Here is a 13264-nt window from a genome sequence, read left to right on the forward strand (position 1 = left end):
CCAGTTTTTCACCCGCCCAACCATGAAAAAATCCGCTTGGCAGCTGCTCGGCTTGCTTGTAAGAACCGGGTGCGACACTGTGTCAAAGGCCTTCTGAAAGTCCGGGTAGAGAATATCTACTGCCTGCCCTGCAGCCAGGCACCTTGTGACCGGGTCATAAAAAGAGACCCGGTTAGTCAGGCAGGATCTGCCTGCTATAAGCCTGTGCCAGTTGCCTGTGTGTAGCGAGCCAAGCACACACTGTGTGGTAACAACACAGAGTGTGTGCATGTGTGTCTTTAAGCAAAGACACTGTGAGAGGAAACCACACTGTGTGTGACAGCACAGCACTGTGTAGTGAGCAAAGCACACTGTGCATGTGTGTGTGTGCAAAGCACACCATGTTGGTGTAGTAAGCACAGCACACACTGTGTGTGGTGAGCCAAGCACGCAGAGTGTGTGGGTGTGTATTGAGTAAAGCACACTGTGAGAGCAAAGCACTCAGTGTGTGTGTGTGTGTGTATGTGCATGTGTGTCTGGGCAGTGAGCAAAGCACAGTGTATAGTAAACAACACAGTGTGTGTGTTTGAGCAAAGTACACTGTGAGAGCAAAGCAAACTAGTGCACAAAGCACACACTATATAGTGAGCAAAGCACACATGCTGTGTGTGCCTACTGAGCAAAGCGCACACTGTCTGTCTGAGTGAGCGCAAAGCACATTGTATAGTGAGCAAAGCACACTCAGTGTGTCTCTGTGTGAGAAAAGCACACATTGTGTGAGTGAGAGCAAAGCATACTGTGTGTGTAGGGAGCAACAGTGTATGTGCTTGAGCAAAGCACTGTAACAACACAGCACACTCTTTGTGAGAGCAAAGCTCACTGTGTATGTAGTGAGCAAAGCACACTCAGCATGTAAGCAAAGCACAGAGGTATGTGTTTGAGCAAAACACTGTGTGAGAGCAAAGCACACTTTGCGTGAGCAAAGCATACGTGTGTATAGGAGAAGGAGCAAAGCACACTGTGTAGGGAGCAACACAGTCTGTGTGTGTTTTGAGCAAAGCACTCTGTGTGTGTGGAGTGAGCCAGCACTCCAATGTCCCTTTCCTCTGTCATGGTGCTCAGACGTGTCCCCCCGGCTATACAGAGGGGGGGGGTTGGTGAGTGTGTGTGTGTGTGTGTGTGTGTGTGTGTGTGTGTGTATTGCGCAAAGCATAGTGTGAGAGCAAAGCACCCTCACTGTGTCTGTGTGTGCAATGAGCAAAGCACACTGTGTGCAGTGAGCAAAGTGTTGGTGTCACTGGGCATAACCCTGGGTAACTCAGAGGGATGGAAGACCACGAGTGTCGAGGAAGTCCTTCTGCTCCAGGCTCAGAAGAGCCAAAACCCCCCCTTGCCCAACCTTTGCAACCCTTTCTCTGGCGCCTGCAATCTCCTGTCCTTCTGGAAAGCAGGCGAGCTAAAACTGTTATCTGTGGAATGCAAGGGCACTGCTCGGAGAGAGAAAGGAGGAGGGAAAAGGAAGAAAGAGGGGGGGCCAGCTGGTGGAAAATCACTGACAGTGAAACTGACCGGGGTATAAAGATCTCGCTGTTGCAGGGTTAGGTGTGCAGGATTCGAGACAATACAGTCTCCCTGTGCCTTTTACTTGAGCTCAAATAAACTCTGTCTGCTTCTCCCCCAGTGTGTTTATTTGGCGCGATGCACACCGGGCAACGAACCCAACTGTTGCCTCCCTCGGGCACCTTGTGCCGGCAACAAAAGCACACGCTCTGTGTGTGTGCCTAGTGAGCAAAGTGCACACTATGTGTGGGTAGTGAGCAAAGCACACCCAGTGTGTTTCTGTGTGAGCAAAGCACACATTGTGTGTGCGAGACCAAAGCATGCTGTGTGTGTAGGGAGCAACAGTGTGTGTGCTTGAGCAAAGCACTATGACAGCAAAGCACATACTGTGTGAGAGGAAAGCACACTGTGTATGTAGCGAGCAAAGCACACTGTATGTAAGCAAAGCACACTGTAGTGAGCAACGCAGTGCGTGTTTAAGTAAAGCACAGGTTATGTGTGAGAGAACAAAACATTCTGTGTCTAGTGAGCAAAGTACGCAGTGTGTGTGCATGTGTAGTGAGCCAAGTACGCTGAGTCTGTGTGTGTAGTAAGCTGAGCACAGAATCTGTATATGCAAATTGAGCAAAGCACAGTATGTGAGAGCAAAGCGCACTCAGTGTGTATGTGTAATGAGCAATGCACACTGTAGAAAGCAACATAGTGTGTGTATTTGAGTAAAACACAATCTGTGTGCGAGAGCAAAGCACTCTGTGTGTATGTGGCAGGCCAGTAGGGGGAGCTCCTGCATTGAGCCTCCCACCTCGCTATGCCCGTCCACCCTCCGGACTCCGCATACCTCTCCAGGGGCACCTAAGCCCGGGCAGACCTGCTTTTGAACCCCACCACAGAGTCTGGGGGTAACATGTGCTGCCACCACCCTGAGAAGGGACTGTCTAGGTCCTGTGTCCTTGGGGAAACACAGGCCTTATAGTCCTATGGGTACCCAACCCAATACAAGAACTTGGGGCACCTCCCCAAGTCGGGGGCCAAAAAAGAAGATAGTCTCCCTTAGTCCGCAGACCCAAGGGACCTCCTAGGCATAATTAACACCCCCCCCAAATAAGTCTCCTACACCAGTCACGAAGGAGAATGTTACTGCTCCTGACAGGGTGAGGTAGAATAGGGTAAGGGGTAGAGCACTATCAAGGGATTGCCATTGAGCAAAACAATCTGGCTGAGGTAGCCGTTCGAGATGCAAATGCATCGCTGGGAGCTGACTAGCTCTCGAGAAACACAAGTATTCTTCAGGAGATGGTAGAGATCTGGCTCGGAGATTTCCAGAGAGAGCGTTTCAGGTGGATCCGACTCTCTCCCCGTGTCCTGAGGCTTGGGCCATGCTGGAGAAATGGTCCTCTTCTTCTTCTTGGACCAGGCCCTTATATCGCCTTTCTGACCTCAGCAGCCCAGTCCAATAGAAGCCAGCAGTGTCGGCAACCAATTTAAAAAGCATCACTGGTGAACTGGGCAGGTGAGCAGGGGCTTTTCCCTCCCCCCACTGGGATGACCAGAGGGACCACAGCCGAGGCACCAGGCTTTGGTCACCTAGGCAGGGAGGAAACCCCCTTCCCTCAGGAATTCGGCCCCAGTGTCCCCAGCTGACAGGGACAGGGATTCCTGGGGAGACCCAGACGGTGGCATTTCTGCCACTGTGTGTGTAGTAAGCACAGCACACAGTGTGTAGTGAGCCAAGCACACAGTGTGAGAGCAAAGCACACTCTGTGTGTGTGTGTGTGTGTGTGTGTGTGTGCAGTGAACAAAGCACAGTGTGTAGTAAACAACACAGTGTGTTTGAGCAACATACACTGTGTGAGAGCAAAGCAGACTGTATTGAGCAAAGCACATTGTCGTAAGTAAAGCACACACTATGTGTGAGCGAAAGCAAAGCACACTGTGTGTGTAGTGAGCGACTATGTGCTTGAGCAAAGCACTGTGACAGCAAAGCACACTTTGTGTGGGAGAGCAAAGCACACTGTATCTAGTGGGCAAAGCACACTCAGTGTGTGAGCAAAGCACACTGTGTGCATAGTGAACAACACAGTGTGTGTGTGTGTTTGAGCAAAACACTGTGTGTGAAAGCAAAGCACACTGTGTAGGTATGAGAGCAAAGCACACCGTGTTTCCATAAGCAAAGCAAACGTGTGTGTGGGTGACAGAACATAGCACACTATGTGAGTGAAAGCAAAGCACACTCAGTGTGCATGTGTGAGAGAGAGCAAAGCACACCCAGTGTGTGTGTACACACAGCACACCATGTGTGTAGTGAGCAAAGCTCAGTGTGTGAGAGCAAAGCACTCTGTGTGTGTGTGTGTAGTGAGCATAAACACACACTATGTACTAAGCCAAGCACAGAGTGTGTGTGTATTGAGCAAAGCACAGTGTGAGAGCAAAGCACACTCAGCATGTGTGTGCAGTGTGGAAAGCACACTGTGTGAGAGCAAAGCACACACTGTGTAGTGAGTGAAGCATGCACTCTGTATGCCTAGTGAGCAAAGCGCACACTGTGTGAGAGCAAAACACATTGTGTGTGGTGAGCAAAGCACACTCAGTGCATATCTGCGTGAGCAAAGCATGTGTGTGTGAGAGCAACTGTGTGTGCTTGAGCAAAGCACTGCAATAGCAAAGCAGTGTGTGAGAGCAAAGCACACCGTGTGTGAGTAAAGCACAGAGTGTATAGTGACGAACATAGTGTGTGTGTCTGAGCAAAACACTGTGAAAGCAAAGCATGCTGTGTGTGAGCAAAGCACACTGTGTTTGTGTAAGCAAAGCACACATTGCATGTGTGAGAGGGAGCAAAGCAGTGTGTGTGAGAGAACTCTGGGTGTAGTGAGCAAAGAACATGCTGTGTACTGAGCAAGCGCAGTGTGTGTGTGTGTCTAGTCAGCCAAGCACACTGACTGTGTGTGCAGTGAGCCAAGCACAGAGAATCTGTGTGTGTTTGAATTGAGCAAAGCACAGTGTGTGTGCAAGAGCAAAGTACACTCAGTGTGTGTGTGTATGTAATGAGCCAAGCACACTGTGTGTAGTGAGCAACACAGTGTGTGTGTCTTTGAACAAATCACAGACTGCGTGTGAGAGCAAAGCACTCTGTGTGTGCGTAGTGAGCATAGCACACTGTGTGTATGCATAGTGAGCAAAGTGCACACTCTGTGAGAGCAAAGCACATTGAGTGTGAGACAGCAAAGCACCCTGTGTGTATACTGAACAACAGTGTATATGTGAGACCAAGGAACACTGTGTAGTGAGCAAAGCACACTGTGTTTGCGTGAGCAAAGCACACATGGTGTGCGTGTGAGACAGAGCAAAGCACACTGTGTGTGTGAGAGCAAAGCACACACTGTGTAGTGAGCAACAGTGTGTGTGAGCAAAGCACACTCATCATGAGCAAAGCAGTGTGTATGTGAGAGCAAAGCAGTGTGTGTGTAGTGAACAACAGAGTGCGTTTGTGTTTGAGCAAAACACACTGCGAAAGCAAAGCACACTGTGTGTGAGAGCAAAGTACAGTGTGTTTACATGAGCAAAGCACACATTGTGTGTGTGTGAGAGAGAGAGGGAGCTAAGCATGCTGTGTGTAAGAAAAGCACATGCTGTATGTAACCAAAGCACACTGCGTGTGTGAGAGCAAAGCACAGACTATGTGTGAGAGAACAAAGCACTCTGTCTAGTAAGCAAAGAACACACTGTGTGTAGTGAGCAACACAGGGTGTCAGTGTGTTTGAGCAAAGCACACACTGTGTAAGAGCAAAGCACACTCAGTGTGTGGGGGCAAGCACACAGTGTGCGTGTGTGTGTGTGTGTGTGTAAGAGACAGAAAGAGCTAAGCACACTGTGTAGTGAGCAAAGCATGCTTAGTGTGTAGTGAGCAACACTGTGTGTGTGTTTGAGCAAAGCACACCATGTGTGAGAGAGCATAGCACACTGAATGAGAGCAAAGCACACTCAGTGTGTGTGTATGAGCAAAGCACACTGTGTGTGTAGTGAGCAAAGCACACAGTGTGTGCGTGTGAGAGCAAAGCACACTGTGTGTAGTGAGTAACGCACAGTGTGGTAGGCAACAGTGTGTGTGTGCATGCATGCGTGTGTTTGAGTACAGACACTGTGAGAGGAAACCACACTCTGTGTGTGAGACCACAGCACTGTGTAGTGAGCAAAGCACACCGTGTGTGTGTGTGTGTAAGCAAAGCACAACATGTGAGCACAAAGCACTCTGTGTGTGTGTGTATTGCGCAAAGCACACAGCGAGACAGCAAAGCACACTCAGTGTGTGTGTGTGTGTGTGCAGTGAGCAAAGCACACTGTGTGTAGTGAGCAATACACTGTGTTTGAGAAAAGCATGGTGTGACAGCAAAGCACAGACTGCATACTGAGCAAAGCACACACTCTGTGTGAGCAAGAGCAAAGCACACTATGTTTCTGTGAGGCCGCAGCTGGAGTACTGCGTCCAGTTTTGGGCTCCACAATTCAAAAAGGATGTGGAGAAGCTTGGGAGAGTCCAGAGGAGAGCCACGCGCATGATCAGAGGTCAGGAAAACAGATCTTATGATGACAGGCTGAGAGCCATGGGACTCTTTAGCCTGGAAAAGCGTAGGCTCAGGGGTGATCTGATGGCCACCTATAAGTTTATCAGGGGTGACCACCAGGATCTGGGGGAACGTCTGTTCACCAGAGCGCCCCAAGGGATGACGAGGTCGAACGGTCACAAACTCCTGCAAGACCGTTTGAGGCTGGACATAAGGAAGAATTTCTTTACTGTCCGAGCCCCCAAGGTCTGGAACAGTCTGGCAGCGGAGGTGGTTCAAGCACCTACGTTGAACACCTTCAAGAGTAAATTGGATGCTTATCTTGCTGGGGTCCTATGACCCCAGCTGACTTCCTGCCCTTTGGGCAGGGGGCTGGACTCGACGATCTCCTGAGGTCCCTTCCAGCCCTAATGTCTATGAAATCTATGAAATCAAAGCACACATGTGTGTGACAGCAAAGCACACTGTGTGTACTGAGCAACTGTGTGTGCTTGAGCAAAGCACTGTGACAGCAAAGCACACTGTATGTAGTGAGCAAAGCACACTCAGTGTGACCAAAGCACTGTGTGTGTGACAGCAAAGCACAGCATGTGTGCAGTGAACAAGTGTGTTTGAGCAAAACACAGTGAAAGCAAAGCACACTCAGTGTGTGTGTAAGCAAAGCACTCAGTGTATGTGTGTGTTAGAGTAAAGCACCTTGTGTGTATAGTGAGCAACAGTGTGTGTGAGAGCAAACCACACGGTGTAGTGAGCAAACCACACTGTGCGTGAGCAAAGCAGACTGTGTGTGTGAGAGAGAGAGCAAAGCACACTGTGTAGTGAGCAAAGTACACTCACTGTGGGTGAGAGCAAAGCAGAGTGTATGCATAGTGAACAACAGTGTGTGTGAGAGCAAAGCACACTGTGTAGCACACTGAGCAGCACACTGCATGTGAGAGCAAAGCACACTGTTTGTGTGAGCAAAGCACATGCGTGTGTGAGAGGAAGCAAAGCACACTGTGGGTGAGAAAGCAAAGCACAGTGTGTGTGTGTCTGTGTGTGAGAGAGAGAGAGGGGGGGAGAGCAAAACGCACCATGTGTGTAGGGAGCAAAGCACAGTGTGCATGTAAGGAACAACAGTGTGTGTGTGTTTGAGCAAAAACCATGTGAGAGCAAAGCACAGTGTGTCTGTGAGAGCAAAGCACAATGTGTAGGGAGCAAAGTGCTGTGTGTGTGTGTGTGTGTGTGAAAGAGCAAAGCACACTGTGTTCAGTGAGCAAAGCACACTGTGTGTGTGTGTGAGAGCAATGGACAGACTAGTGAGCAAAGCACACTCAGTGTGCGTGTCTGCGTTTGTGTGAGAGAGTGAGCAAAGCAAACTGGGTAGTGAGCAAAGCACACTGTGTGTGTGGAAAGCAACACAGAGTGTGTGTGTGCATGTGTGAGCAAAGACACTGTGAGAGGAAACCACACTCTGTGTGTGAGAGCACAGCACTGTACTGAGCAAAGCACACTGTGTGTGTCTGTGCAAAGCACAGTGTGCAGTCAGCAAAGCAAGCACAGCACACACTGGGTGTGTAGTGAGCCAAGCACACAGAGTGTGTGTGTGTGTATTGAGCAAAGCACACAGTGTAAGAGGAAAGCACACTCAGTGTGCAGTGAGCAAAGCATACTGTGTGTAGTAAACAGTGTGTGTGTAAGAGCAAAGCACACGCTGTGTGTAGTTAGCAAACCACACAGTGTGTGTGCCTAGTGAGCAAAGCACACACTCTAAGTGAAAGCAAAGCACATTGTGTAGTGAGCAAAGCATACTCAGTATGTGTCTGAGCAAAGCACATGTGTCTGAGAGAAAAGCATACTGTGTGTGTAGTGAGCAAGTGTGTGCTTGAGCAAAGCACTGACAGCAAAGCACACTCAGTGTGTGAGCAAAGCAGTGTGTATGTGTGTGAAAGCAAAGCACACCGTGTGTGTAGTGAACAACACAGTGCGTGTGTCTGTGTTTGAGCAAAACACACCATGTATGAATGCAAAGCATGCTCTGTGTGTGAGACAGCAAAGCATACTGTAGTGTGCAAAGCACACTGTTTGCATGACCAAAGTATACATTGCGTGTGTGTGAGAGAGGGAGCAACTCAGTATATGTGTGTGTGTAAGCAAAGCACACTGTGTGTATGTGACCAAAGCATACTGTGGGGTGAGAGAGAGAGCAAAACACAGCATGAGCAAAGCACAGTGTGTATGTGTGTAAGAGCAAAGCACAGTGTGTGTGTAGTGAACAACACAGTGTGTGTGTGTTTGAGCAAAACACACTGAAAGCAAAACACACTGTGTGTGTGAGCAAAGCAAGCTGTGTTTGCGTGAGCAAAGCACACATTGTCTGTGTGTGAGAGAGGGAGCAAAGCACCCTGTGTGTGTAGGGAGCAAAGCACACTCAGTGTGTGTGTGTAAGCAAAGCACACTGTAGTGAGCAACACAGTTTGTGTTTGAGCAAAGCACACTGTGTGAGAGCAAAGCAATCTGTGTCGAGTGAGGATAGAACACTGTGTAGTGAGCAACTCAGTGTGTCAGTGTATTTGAGCAAAGCACGCAGCGTGTGAGAGCAAAGCGTACTCAGTGTGTTGGGAGCAAGTGCACAGTGTGTGTGTGTGTAAGAGAGTGCTAAGCACACTGTGTGTAGTCAGCAAAGCATGCTTAGTGTGTAGTGAGCAACACTGTGTGTGTGTTTGAGCAAAGCACACTGCGTGTGAAAGAGCATAGCACACTGAGTGAGAGCAAAGCACACACTATGCATGTGTGAAAGAGAGCAAAGCACACTCAGAGTGTGTGTGTGTGTGTGTAAGCAAAGGACACCGTGTGTGTAGTGAGTAAAGCACAGACTGTGTGTGGGAGAGAACAAAGCAGTGTGTGTAGTGAGCAAAACACAGTGTGTGAGAGCAAAACACACTCAGTGTGTGTGTCTAGTGAGCAAAGCACACTGTGTAGTGAGCAACACAGTGTGTGTTTGTGCGTAGCACTGTGCTTGTGGGAAAGCAAAGCACAGACTGCGTGTATGCATAGTGATCAAAGCACACTGTGTGTGTGTGTGTGTGTGTGTGTGTGTAAGAGAACAAGCAAAGCACACTGTGTGAGAGCAATGGACAGACTGTGTGTGTAGTGAGCAAAGCACACTGCATGTGTGTGCGTGTGTGTGAGAGAGAGAGCAAAGCACACTGGGTAGTGAGCAAAGCACACTGTGTGTGGTAAGCACCACAGTGTGTGTGTTTGTATGTGTGTGTTTGAGCAAAGATGCTGTGAGAGGAAACCACGCTATGCGTGTGTGAGACCACAGCCCTGTGCAGTGAGCAAAGCACACTGTGTGTGTGTGCAAGAGCAAAGCACAGTGTTTGAGTGAGCAAAGCACATAGAATGTGTCTGTGTATTGAACAGAGCACACAGTGTGAGAGTAAAGCACACTCAGTGTGTGTGTGGGTGTAGTGAGCACAGCACACTGTGTGTAGTGAGCAACACAGTTTGTGTGTGTTTAAGCAAAGCACAGACCGTGTGTAGTCAGCAAAGCACACTCTGTGCATGTGTGTGCGTGTGTGAGAGAGAGAGCAAAGCACACTGGGTAGTGAGCAAAGCACACTGTGTGTGGTAAGCAACACTGTGTGTGTGTGTGTGTGCGCGCGCGCGTGATTGAGCAAAGACGCTATGAGAGGAAACCACAGTGTGTGTGTGTGTGTGTGTGTGTGTGTGAGAGACCACAGCACTGTGTAGTGAGCAAAGCACACTGTGTGTATAGTTAACAACACAGCATGTGTGTTTAAGCAAAACACACTGTGAAAGCAAAGCACAGACTATGTGTGAGAGAACAAACACTCTGTGTGTAGTGAGCAAAGAACATACTATGTGTAGTGAGCAACACAGTGTGTGTGTGTTTGAGCAAAGCACAGGCGTGTGAGAGCAAAGCACTCTGTGTGTGTAGTGAGCATAGCATATGCTCTGTGTGTGTGCATAGTGAGCAAAGCACATACTCTGTGTGTGAGAGCAAAGCATTTTGTGTAGTGAGCAAAGCACACTCTGTGTTAGAGCAAAGCACATTGTTTTCACACGCACATGTGTGCTTTGCTCACACACACAAAGTGCACTGTGTGCATAGTAAGCAAAGCACACTGTATGTGTGTGAGCAAAGCACAATGTGTGTGAGCAAAACAGACTGTGTGTACGACAGCAAAGCCCACTGATTGTGTGTGTATATAGTGAGCAAAGCACACTGTGTAGCGAGCAAAGCACACAGTGTGCCTGTAGCAATCCAAGCACACTGTGCGTCTGTGTACGAGGGAGGGAGAGGGCGAGAGCATGTGCGCTCAGGGGGCGAATCCCAGCCGCACACCCCACCATACACATGCGCCCCCCCACAGTGCCACACACACAGACCCTTACACCCCCCAGCCACCCTACCCCCCGCAAACCCCACACCCAGCCATACCCCACACTCTCCCCCCCCACAACCTCCCCGCACACACCCACAACCCCCCACACACCGGTACCGCCCCGACTGCATGCACGAGCAACACTGCACGTTAAGCCGGCGCCCCACCCAGCTGTCACCCGGCTGCGGCGCATCTGGCCTTTCTGTGCCGCGAGGAAACACAGCCTCTCCTCGGTGCGGCCTCTCTCGCTGGATCTGCCGGGCGATGGTAGGAGCAGCCTCTCGGGGGGGTTTTGGCTTCTGCGGCACGCCAGGAGCGGGCTGGTTCCTGCGGGAGCCCTGCGAGCTGCGCGCCCCTTTGGGGGCAGCAGCTGGCATTAAGCAGGAGGCCTCAGCCAACTACGTCACCGAGTGCGGGTGCCCGGAGGCTGGCGGCGCCGGCTTGCACGGGGGCCGCTATCGTGATGGTGCAGGGGGCTAGGCGCAGGCCGCGGCTGTGCCAGGGGTCCAGGTTCCTAGGGGGCGGCCGTTCGGAGCTAGGCACCTCTCCAGGGCTGGCGTCTAGCTGCCCCCTGGCCCTCTCCCCTCTGGTACATGATGGCATCCTCTGCAAATCGTCGTCTTAGCTCAGCTCGCTCTTGCGCTATTGCCAGCCTGCCAGGATAGTTTGCGGCCGACAGCCTTCGGCCTTAGCTGAGGCGGGCTTGGCTATGGTAAAAGGACCGCCAGCCTTCGCCGAAGAAACCTCCGGGGCCAACGGACCATCCCGCTGGCCTGCCGTCGGGGAGTCGCGGGCAGTTGGGGCTCCGTGGCAAGCAGCAGCCCCGGGAACCCGGGTGGCAGCGGAGGCCGGTGCAGGCGCTCCCGCTGCCTCATCTTCTCCCATCCTGCGAGCCCGGGGTCAGGCTCGCCAAGAGGCCCGCGAGCAAGCACGGGGGTCTCAGCAGAGCCCCTTCCTGGCCTGGGGCAGGACAGGAAACACTCCTGCAGCTAGAGGGGCCGGGGGAGCGGTGGAGAGCAGGAACTGGGCCCACAGGAACAGGCCTCCGCAGCCCACGGCCTGTGGCTCGTCCTCGACCCTCATCGCAGAGTGGCCGTGCCCAGGCAGGGCGAGCTCCCGGTGGGAGCGGGCATCGACGTTTCCCGCTCTGCCCATACAGCAGCCTGGAAACTGTCCCGGCTTCGGGAGGCGCCATAGTGGGGGTGCCAAAAGCAAGAGCTTCAAGAAATCAGGGCTGCCCGTAGGCGTACTCAGAGGTGGGGAGGGAGGGCGTTTTCATGAGAACGAGGGGCCGAATTGACGAGGTGCCAATTAGCACGCCCATCAACGTGTGCCTAGGCAGCCCATGTTAAGGACGTCATCATTATTTGGGGGCTCTTCCCCCAAAGCTTTGAATTGTGGGGGTGAGCAGCAGTGGCACAGATTAGAGATGGGTCACACATAATTCGGGCCCTCCGAGGAGCGAGCCTGGCGGCTCCCCTGGCAGCCCAGAGCTGCCGAGGAGGAGCAGGGGTCCAGGACACCGCCGCTCCCTTCCCCTCTCCCTCCCGCCAGGCCGCAGCCCTGGGTGCTTGCTCCCCTCGGGCAGCTGTGCCCTGCTGCTCTCCCACTTAGAGAGTGAGGCGCCGTAGCAAACGACTGAGAAACTTGTTCTCTCTACCGGCGTGGAGAAGGACGGGGTCAGCACCTGCGATTCCAGGGGCCTCCCGGCGACTTGGCCATTACAGGTGGACACCGCTGCCCTCTCCAGATGGCATTATTGGCTGGCTTGGACTCCCCTGCCCCTTGCTAGGTGACCCCTCCAAGTTGTCTCGCGGACATCTCCGGCCTGGTCCCGACCTCTCACTCCAACTCCCCTCCGGCAGCACCACCACCTGCGCCCGAGCGTGCCGGAGCGCCTCCCAAAAGGAGCTGCCCTCCTCCCTGCGGAGCAGGCCTCTTGTCTGCTCGAGCTGCACGACAGGAGACCGAAGCAGCAAACGATCGCAGAGTACCATTGGCAGCCTCTGCCACACCACATCTTGTCCTAACTCTATTTCTTTTTTTCCCTATTTCTCCTCAGATAACTTAACACGTAGGGGTACGCTCCGGGGCGACTTTCAAAAACCTCCGGCGGCACGACAGCCAAGCGGACAGGAGAGAGCGCGCTCTGGACAGCGTGTTCGGGATCTTCTTCAAAAAAGACGACCGTTTTTGTGGAGCGCTGGTGCCGGCCGCTGTGGAGAAAGCAGTTGTGTCACAGAGAAGAATAAAGCCAGGGTCTCCCAAGGGCATCAAGCCCACAGCCCTTTCTCAAGAAACAAGCCTCTCCTGTGGACAGGGTTGGGTTTGGTTTGGGGAAACACCTTTGGATTTCCAGCCTGGGCTCCTAATCGCTCAGCCACGGCGCTTAGCCTGCACGGAGCCCACAAGCCGAGCGAATGAGTCCCTCAGCTACAAAGGTGGGTCCGAGGCTGGTGCGCCTCTGCACCATTTCGTGCTTGATGGTTGGGAAATAACTCTCGCTTCCCCGCATGGGAAGGAGGGCAGCAATGACGGGCTCCTGGCAGGGCAGCAAATGCAGGGTCGGGAGGCCTCGAGTTGCTTCCTGGCTTATCGACAGACTTCCCACATGCCCTGGAGCACATCACCTAACTTAGCCAGCGTCATGTCCCCATGCATACCTGCGTCGACCCCCCCAGCGTCACATCCCCACGCATACCTATGTCGACCCCCACATCCTCTGGTCTGGGCAGTTCTTTCTTTCCAGATCCTTCAGGCAACGTCTCAAACTCT

General features: G+C 52.1%; 1 protein-coding gene across 1 annotated transcript in view; it reads right to left on the reverse strand.

Annotated features, from left to right (window-relative positions):
* Positions 1-12562: 12562 nt before the first annotated feature.
* LOC149862267 (disintegrin and metalloproteinase domain-containing protein 18-like) overlaps positions 12563-13264 on the reverse strand; it is a 39566-nt gene continuing 38864 nt past the window's right edge. Inside the window, exons 19-20 of the transcript XR_016443352.1 lie at positions 13191-13262; positions 12563-12705 (exon numbers count right to left, since the gene is read on the reverse strand). The gene's annotated coding sequence lies outside the window, so the exon portion shown is untranslated. The remainder of the gene's footprint in view (positions 12706-13190; positions 13263-13264) is intronic.

This window comes from Crocodylus siamensis, chromosome 6 (genome assembly GCF_052110815.1).
Source record: "Crocodylus siamensis isolate JL-2025a chromosome 6, ASM5211081v1, whole genome shotgun sequence".
Lineage (NCBI taxonomy): Eukaryota > Metazoa > Chordata > Crocodylia > Crocodylidae > Crocodylus > Crocodylus siamensis.